This window comes from Equus asinus, unplaced genomic scaffold (genome assembly GCF_041296235.1).
Source record: "Equus asinus isolate D_3611 breed Donkey unplaced genomic scaffold, EquAss-T2T_v2 contig_238, whole genome shotgun sequence".
NCBI classification, from domain to species: Eukaryota; Metazoa; Chordata; class Mammalia; order Perissodactyla; family Equidae; genus Equus; species Equus asinus.
Genome location: NW_027224892.1, coordinates 1 through 7,500, shown reverse-complemented (window position 1 = coordinate 7,500; position 7,500 = coordinate 1).

Here is a 7,500-nt window from a genome sequence, read left to right as displayed (position 1 = left end):
GCGGGGCGCTCGGCCTTCTCGGAGCCCCGAGGGCTCCCTGGAGGCCGCCGGGGCCGCCGCCCTGCCGGGTCGACCAGCTGTCCGGCCCGGACTTGGTCCCCGGACCGGGGCGCGCGGGTCGACCAGATGTCCGCGGCGCTCGGGGCCGGGTCCCGGGGCTCTGGGTGCTCTGGGTGCTCTGGGTGCGCTCCCGGCCCTCTGTCGGCTCCGAAGGCCCCGCGGACTCGTAGCCACGGGGTCCGGCGGCGCGCGGGTCGACCAGATGTCCGCGCCGAGCGCCGCGGGGCCGCGGGGCGCTCGGCCTTCTCGGAGCCCCGAGGGCTCCCTGGAGGCTGCGGACGAACAGCCGCGAGGCCCCCGGGGCAGCCGCCCTGCCGGGTCGACCAGCTGTCCGGCCCGGACTTGGTCCCCGGACTGGGGCGCGCGGGTCGACCAGATGTCCGCGCCGAGCGCCGCGGGGACGCGGGGCTCTCGGCGGCCTGGGTGGGCTCCCCGGCCTCCGTCGGCTCCAGAGACCCCGCGGACTCGCGGGTGCGGCTCCCCGGTGGCCGACGCCCTGCCGGGTCGACCGGCGGCCGGGGCCCGGGCCCGGGCCCGGGCCCGGGTTCCGGCGGCGGCGCGGGTCGACCAGATGTCCGCGCGGGGCGCACGCTCCTCTCGGAGCCCCGAGGGCTACGCGGAGGCCGCGGACGAGCAGCCGCGAGGCCGCCGGGGCCGCCGCCCTGCCTGGTCGACCAGCTGTCCGGCTCGGACTTGGTCCCCGGACCGGGGCGCGCGGGTCGACCAGATGTCCGCGGCGCTCGGGGCCGGGTCCCGGGGCTCTGGGTGCTCTGGGTGCTCTGGGTGCGCTCCCGGCCCTCTGTCGGCTCCGAAGGCCCCGCGGACTCGTAGCCACGGGGTCCGGCGGCGCGCGGGTCGACCAGATGTCCGCGCCGAGCGCCGCGGGACCGCAGGGCGCTCGGCCTTCTCGGAGGCTCGAGGGCTCCGGCGACCCGGCGGACGAGCAGCGGCGAGGCCGCCGTGGCCGCCGCCCTGCCGGGTCGACCGGCGACCCGACCCCCGTGTCTCGGGGGGGGGGGGGGGGGCGGGTCGACCAGATGTCCGCACCGAGCGCCGCGGGGCCGTGGGGCCGCGGGGCGCTCGGCCTTCTCGGAGCCCCGAGGGCTCCCTGGAGGCTGCGGACGAGCAGCCGCGAGGCCCCCGGGGCAGCCGCCCTGCCGGGTCGACCGGCGGCCCGGCCCGGACTCGGGCCCCGGGTCCCGTGGCGCGCGGGTCGACCAGATGTCCGCGCCGAGCGCCACATGGCTGCGGGTCGCTCCGGCTTCTCGCAGTCCCGAGGGTTCCGCGGGCACGTAGCTGCGAGACCCGGGCGGCTGCCCTCCGCCCGGCTCACGGGGCGCTCGTGTCCATCAGCTGGTCGTGCGGAAATCCCGTGGTTGGCCTCCCTCCCTCCCTCCCTCCCTCCCTCCCTCCCTCCCTCCCTCGTCCAGCCGCCACGTTTTCGGGGTTCGTGCGACTGGGATGAAATAGACCTTCCCAACGTCAATCGGAGATCATCCATCATACCTCTCGAGTCCCCAAAAGCCAAGAAACACGCCAACCAAAACGCTTTTATTATGCCAACGGTTCCCGTTTTCATTCCTATCGTTTAGGGAGGTTTGGTGGCAGCAGCGGCCGAAAGCAAAAGGAAACCCGAGGAAAGCGGCTCCATCCACCAGGGCTGTGTCTCATCGGTGCCGACGCAGGAGGGACGGGCTTCGTTCGTTCGTTCGCTGCGGCCCAAATTCCCGGGCCGCCCGAGGACCGCTCGCACCGGCCCGAGGGAGGGAGCCCCGGCAGGCAGGATGCCTCCGGGGAAATGGCCAAGTCGACCGCGCGACCCACAACCCGCCCGACTGGGGGCGAGAAGGAGCATGGAGGAGGACTCCGTCCCCTAGTCGGCAGACGGCCCCGGGACAGGGACGTTCGCCAAAACCTCCCCAAGGCCGCTTTCCGTGACCGAGTCGGCCTCCCCGCCTGTACTCGTCCCGGCCCGAGAAACGAGACGCGGGGTGGATCGGGACCAGGCCACGCACCAGGCCGGCCGGCGCGCCATCCTCCCTCCCCCGACCTGACCTGACCTGGACGAACGCCTCCCCATCGCCCGCCCCCGCGAGGCTGATCCGTCCGGCCGGTGAGGAGGCCGCTTGTCGGGCGCCACCTGCTGCCCGGCATCCTCTTATATAGTGTTCGAGGAGGTCGACCAGGTGGCCCGGCCTGGATTGGGGGGGGGGGGGGGGCGCGGGGTGCGGTGTCCCGGGCGGCGGGGGACGGGGGGGGGTAGGAGTGGAGAGGGAAAGGTGGGCGTGGAGAATGCCGGGGTCGGGGGTCGGCGCGGGGCGGGGCGGGAGTTGGGGATGGGGAGGGGCGGGAGGCCGTCTGGACATGGAGGGTCGGAAGAGCGGTGGTGACAATGATTTTCATTATCATTTAGAAAGAAGAACGTGGACTTCTTTAGAGGAGTCCTTTGAATAGCTTCTCCATTTAGTTAACATACATCCAAATGGAGGTCGGGAAACTTGGGTCCTGTTAACATATGGATGGAAGTGGAAAGAACTATCGCGATGACCGTCCTTGTGTTTCTTTTATTTTTTCTTTCTTCCTGCTCCCCAAAGCCGCCCCCCCCACCCCCGCCCCGCCCCGCCCCGCCCCGTCCCGTCCCGTCCCGTCCATAGTTGTAGGTTCCAGTGGTAGGTCTTTCGCGTTTCTGCTATGTGGGACGCCGCCTCGGCGTGGCTTGAAGGGCGATGCTGGGTCTGGGGCTGCGCCCAGGATCCGAACCGGTGAAAACCTGGGCCGTCGAAGCCGGGGGCCGGGGTGGGGGGCGCTACTTGACCGTTCGTCCACGGGCTCGGCCCCCGGCCCCTTGTTTTCTAGGGAGAGAGACAGAGAGACCCGATCCATTTTCCCTTGGCCTCTAAAGCGTGCGTGTGGTCGAAAGGCGACAGAGAGAGGGGTTCTGGTCCAGAAAGCCCCGACTGCGCCGCCGCGGGGATCGGTCGGTTCCGCCCGAACCGTCCGAGTCGGAAAGGAACGGACAGCTTTCCTCCTTTGGGCCCCTGACTTGGGACCGACAGGGGAAGAGGAACAGGCCTCTCTCCCTCACACCCTGGCCCCTTCCTCCAGGACGCCCTCCTTCTAGTCAGCCCGCCTCTGGCTTTTCCACACGCCGACGACCGCTCGTCGGCATGGACCCACCTTCCTTGGGGGACACCACCACACGACTCTCCCACTCGTCTGCCTGCCTTTCGTTGGCGTCGCTGCCAAAGGCGAGGGGTAGGGGTGGCGGTGGCAGGGACGGCAGGGGCCCAGCGGCTCTCTGGCGGGTGAGGAAGTCTTGCTGGTTCTCCTAGGTCGGTGATCTTTCTCGATCTCCACACACATTCTTCGTTTGGGGAGCCAAGAGACGCCCTCTGAGGAATCCCTATGGCCAGGGTCGATCACTTACTCGCTCACTGCCTCGGCCTCGGCCTCGGCCTCTGTCAGTCTTGTCTCTCTCCCTCCCTCCCTCCCTCCCTCCCTCCCTCCCTCCCTCCCTCGTCGGTCTCTGTGTGTGGACGTCTAGGTGGAGGCGAGGCAGGGAGGCCACCCACCCACCTACCTCGTGGTTTACCACACGCTCTACACGGAGGTAGAATTCCCATCCCACCGAATCCATCCTTTCCACGGGGCACAAGCCAGTGGCCTTCGGGAGTCTCTCTCCCCAAGGTGGCGCATCCGTCATGGCTATCTATTTCCAGAAGGTTTCCGTTTCCATCCCCTCCCCCCGAAAGAAAAAACGGCCCCACTCCCGGATCTGCCCCACCACGATCACCACCACCGCTGCCGCCGCCGCCGCCGCCGCCGCCATCTGCTGTCGCCCTCTAGGGTTGGACCGTTCTAGCTCTCTCCTCTGTGTGGAATCGCAACGTAGGTCGCCTTGGATGTCTGGCACCTCTCACTTAGCAGAAGGTTTTGGAGGCTCAGGCTGGGCCACGCTTTGGCCCGGGTCAGTGTTCCGTTCCTCTGGACGGCTTCCTCGTTTTCCACGAGAAGGAGCCGTGAAGACGGAAAGGAAGGGCGGATGGATGGCTTTTCCCGTGCTACCGAGTCCCTCTCCCCTTTTCCCCAAAGCGTGAGGGGCGGTCGAGAGGATCGTCTCTGATGACAAAAGTCAGAGGCACCCCGGGTCAGACACCGTGCGAGGCGTTGGTGTGTTCTCGAGAGGAGAACACGTCCCCGTCAGCGTTTCCTGTCGTTCTCGTTCCGAAAGGATTCACGCGCCACCCCGTCTCCCTCAAGGTCTTAGGGCTGTCGTGCTCCGCAGCCGTCACGTGTCGTGGATCCTGGGCACCACCACGCCACCCCGCCCCCCCCCCCCCCCCCCCCGCCATAGCTGTCGATCGCTATGTGGCACGCCTACGTTTGCCCAAAAGAGCAGTCCGATGGACAGCGTGGTGCTTTTCCCAGCAGGCAGGCAGGTGAGAGTCACCCCTCTAGAAGGTTTCCAAGCCCCGTTCCATTCTCAGAGGCAGCTCCTTTGGCCATCAAGGAGGCAGGCGATGGGGGTGGGGGTGGGGATGGGGATGGGGCAGGGGCCTCTGTCCCTCTGTCGCGGTAGAAATGATTGGGAAAGGAGGGACGATGGGCGTAGGTCGACCATCCTGGGCGGTGGTGCTTTGGGAGCTTTTTCTAGAAGAAGGAGCGAACGGCGTTCCCTGGGAAGGGAGGAAACCAGAGGAGGTCCCCCTCAGACCGACCTGGCACGAGAAGGACACACACTCTCTCTCTCTCTCTCTCTCCCTTTTCTTCCTGACTTGAAATCAGGAGACAAAACTCCCCTGCCAAAGGGGCCCTCCCAAAACGGGGAGTGAGGAAGACCTCCTTCTCTTCACGGCTGAAGTTCTCCCTGCCTTTCCTGGACGGGAAGGATAGCACCTACGCCCGCTGCCGTCGGTGACTTTTAGTCCCCCTGGAGAGGAAGAAATTCTTTCCCGTGGCCGAACCCTGGCGGTTCGTTCGTGCTGCAGAGGACGTGACCCTCTCTGACACACCCAGGAACCTCCTCGCTCCGGGTCGAGGAGAGGGAGTTCTGTTCTGTGGTTTAGAATGGTGCTTAAAAAGGGATGTCGCTTACAAAGGGTCCTCGTCCCCCTTCCTAAACCTAAACGGACGGCTCGGCTCGGAGGCGTGAGATACGTTTCGCATCCTCCTCGTCGTCTTCACTCAAAGTTTTATTGGAGTTTGGAAGATTTTATTTTTTGTCTTTCCTTTTTCTCCCCAAAGCCCCCCGGTACGTAGTTGTGTGTTCTTCGCGGTGGGTCCTTCTAGCGGTGGTATGTGGGACGCCGCCTCAGCGTGGTTTGATGAGCAGTGCCGTGTCCGCGCCCGGGATCCGAACGAACCGATGAAACACTGGGCTGCCTGCAGCGGAGCGCGCGAACTTAACCACTCGGCCACGGGGCCAGCCCCTTACTGGATTTTCAAAACAACTCCGGGGGCCGGCCCGGTGGCGCGGCGGTGAAGTTCGCACGTTCTGCTCCGCCGGCCCCGGGTTCGCCGGTCCGGATCCCGGGCGCAGGACCCGGCACCGCTTGGCGAGCCACGCTGTGGCAGGCGTCCCACCTGGAAAGTAGAGGGGGATGGGCACGGATGTCAGCTCAGGGCCAGTCTTCCTCGGCCGACAGAGGAGGATTGGTGGCAGATGTTCGCTCAGGGCTCATCTTCCTCAAAAATAAAATAATAAATCGATTCGATAAAATGTCAAATAACACAACCGCGGGATCACGCTTAGAGTCACCCTTGGCCCGATGATGCCACTCCCCACCCCCCCCACCCCCCTGCCCCCCACCATTTGGAGGTGCCGTCAGTGGGATTCGTTCCTGTTTGTCCATCTTTCTTCCTCTTTTTTTTTTTTTTTTTTAAAGACTGGCACCCGAGCTCATTGCCAATCTTTTCTTTTCTTTTTATTCCTCCTCCTTCTTCTTCTTCTCCCCAGAGCACCCCAGTACCTAGTTCTATATTCTCTTTGAGGGTCCCTCTGGTTCTGCCGTGTGGGACGCCACCTCAGCGTGGTTTGATGAGCGGTGCCGTGTCCGAGCCCAGGATCCGAACCTTCCAAGCCCCGGGCCGCTGAAGCGGAGCGTGCAAACTCAACCGCTCGGCCACGGGGTCAGCCCCTCCCTCCCTCCCTTCCTTCCTTCCTTCCTTCCTTCCTTCCTTCCTTCCTTCCTTCCTTCCTTCCTAAGGAGGAGGAGGCAGGCACTGTGTGAAGTCGCCAGTGAGTCTGTGGAAAGAGACGGAGGATTTCCCATGGGAAGCCGGGGCGGGGGACACGGACCGATGTCGTGCGAACTTGAAGGTGAAAGATCAAAAAACCCACACACGCCTAGAGCGGCGGGTTGCCCGTTAGGAGTTTGCTTGCCGGGCCCATAACGCAGGGCTCATCGATGAGCCAAACCGTCCGTGATCCTCAAGCAGTCTAGTAGGGTTAGAGAAAGGAGGGGGGCACTCTTTCTGCCCCAGATGAGGCGAGTTTCTCAGACAGCCACCCTGCCCCAACATCTTCCCTCCCTGCCTCCCGGCCCTTGGTGGACTGCGGCCTAAGGGTGGGGGAATTGAAGAAAGCCGTTCAATGGAAAAAAGCCCGAGGCCATGGGAGAGAGCTTCCTGCACTTGAATGAAGCCCTGACGCCAGGCCCATCGGAATGAATGGGCCTGACCTCCCCTCCCCCCTCCCCCCTCCCCCCTCCCAGGCTGGCGACTCGGCAGTGGAAGGCTAGGGGTTTCTTCCGAAATGGTGAACCGGCCCCCTTGTCCACAGGAAAACCACACACGGGTACAGCCTAGGCCGGATCTCAGGGTACAGCCTAGGCCGGATCTCAGGCCAAGTCGTCAGGGTGGCAAGATGATGGCGGATGAGAGGAAACTTGTTCTGGGACCGCACCGCCCCCCCCCCATCGCCTCTCTGGCTGAGAAGAGGGCTGGGAGCGGTGAGGGTCAGGGGAGAGTGGGGGCGGGGCCGGGACAGGGACCACCGGGCAGTAGGACGGGAGTAGCCCTGAGGCCTGCCTGCCTGCTTCCTTCCCTGCCGGCGCAGGGCTGAGAGAGGCACGGGGCACGCTGGCTCCTGCCCCTTCACTCATTCGGGAAGCCTCCTGTTGTTGCTCCTGAGGTGCCGGCTGCGGTGACAGACAGAGCAAAACTCCTCTCTCTGTCTATTTCTTCAAAGGCCCGAGTCTGAGCTACGACAGATTCCCCTGTGGCTCAACCCGCAACCTCCCATCCTGCCAGACCAGACCCCTTGTCTAAAAACCTCCACTGGAGGAGCTCTTCCACCTGACTCGGAAAGGAAACACCAGCCCCGCCTCAGCCTCACACCCACCACCACCACCACCACCCGCCCCCCCCCCCCCGCCCCACTCTCCTCCGGACCCAGATACCTAACAGAGGGAACAAAAATCCAAAAATCCTGCTGCTCTC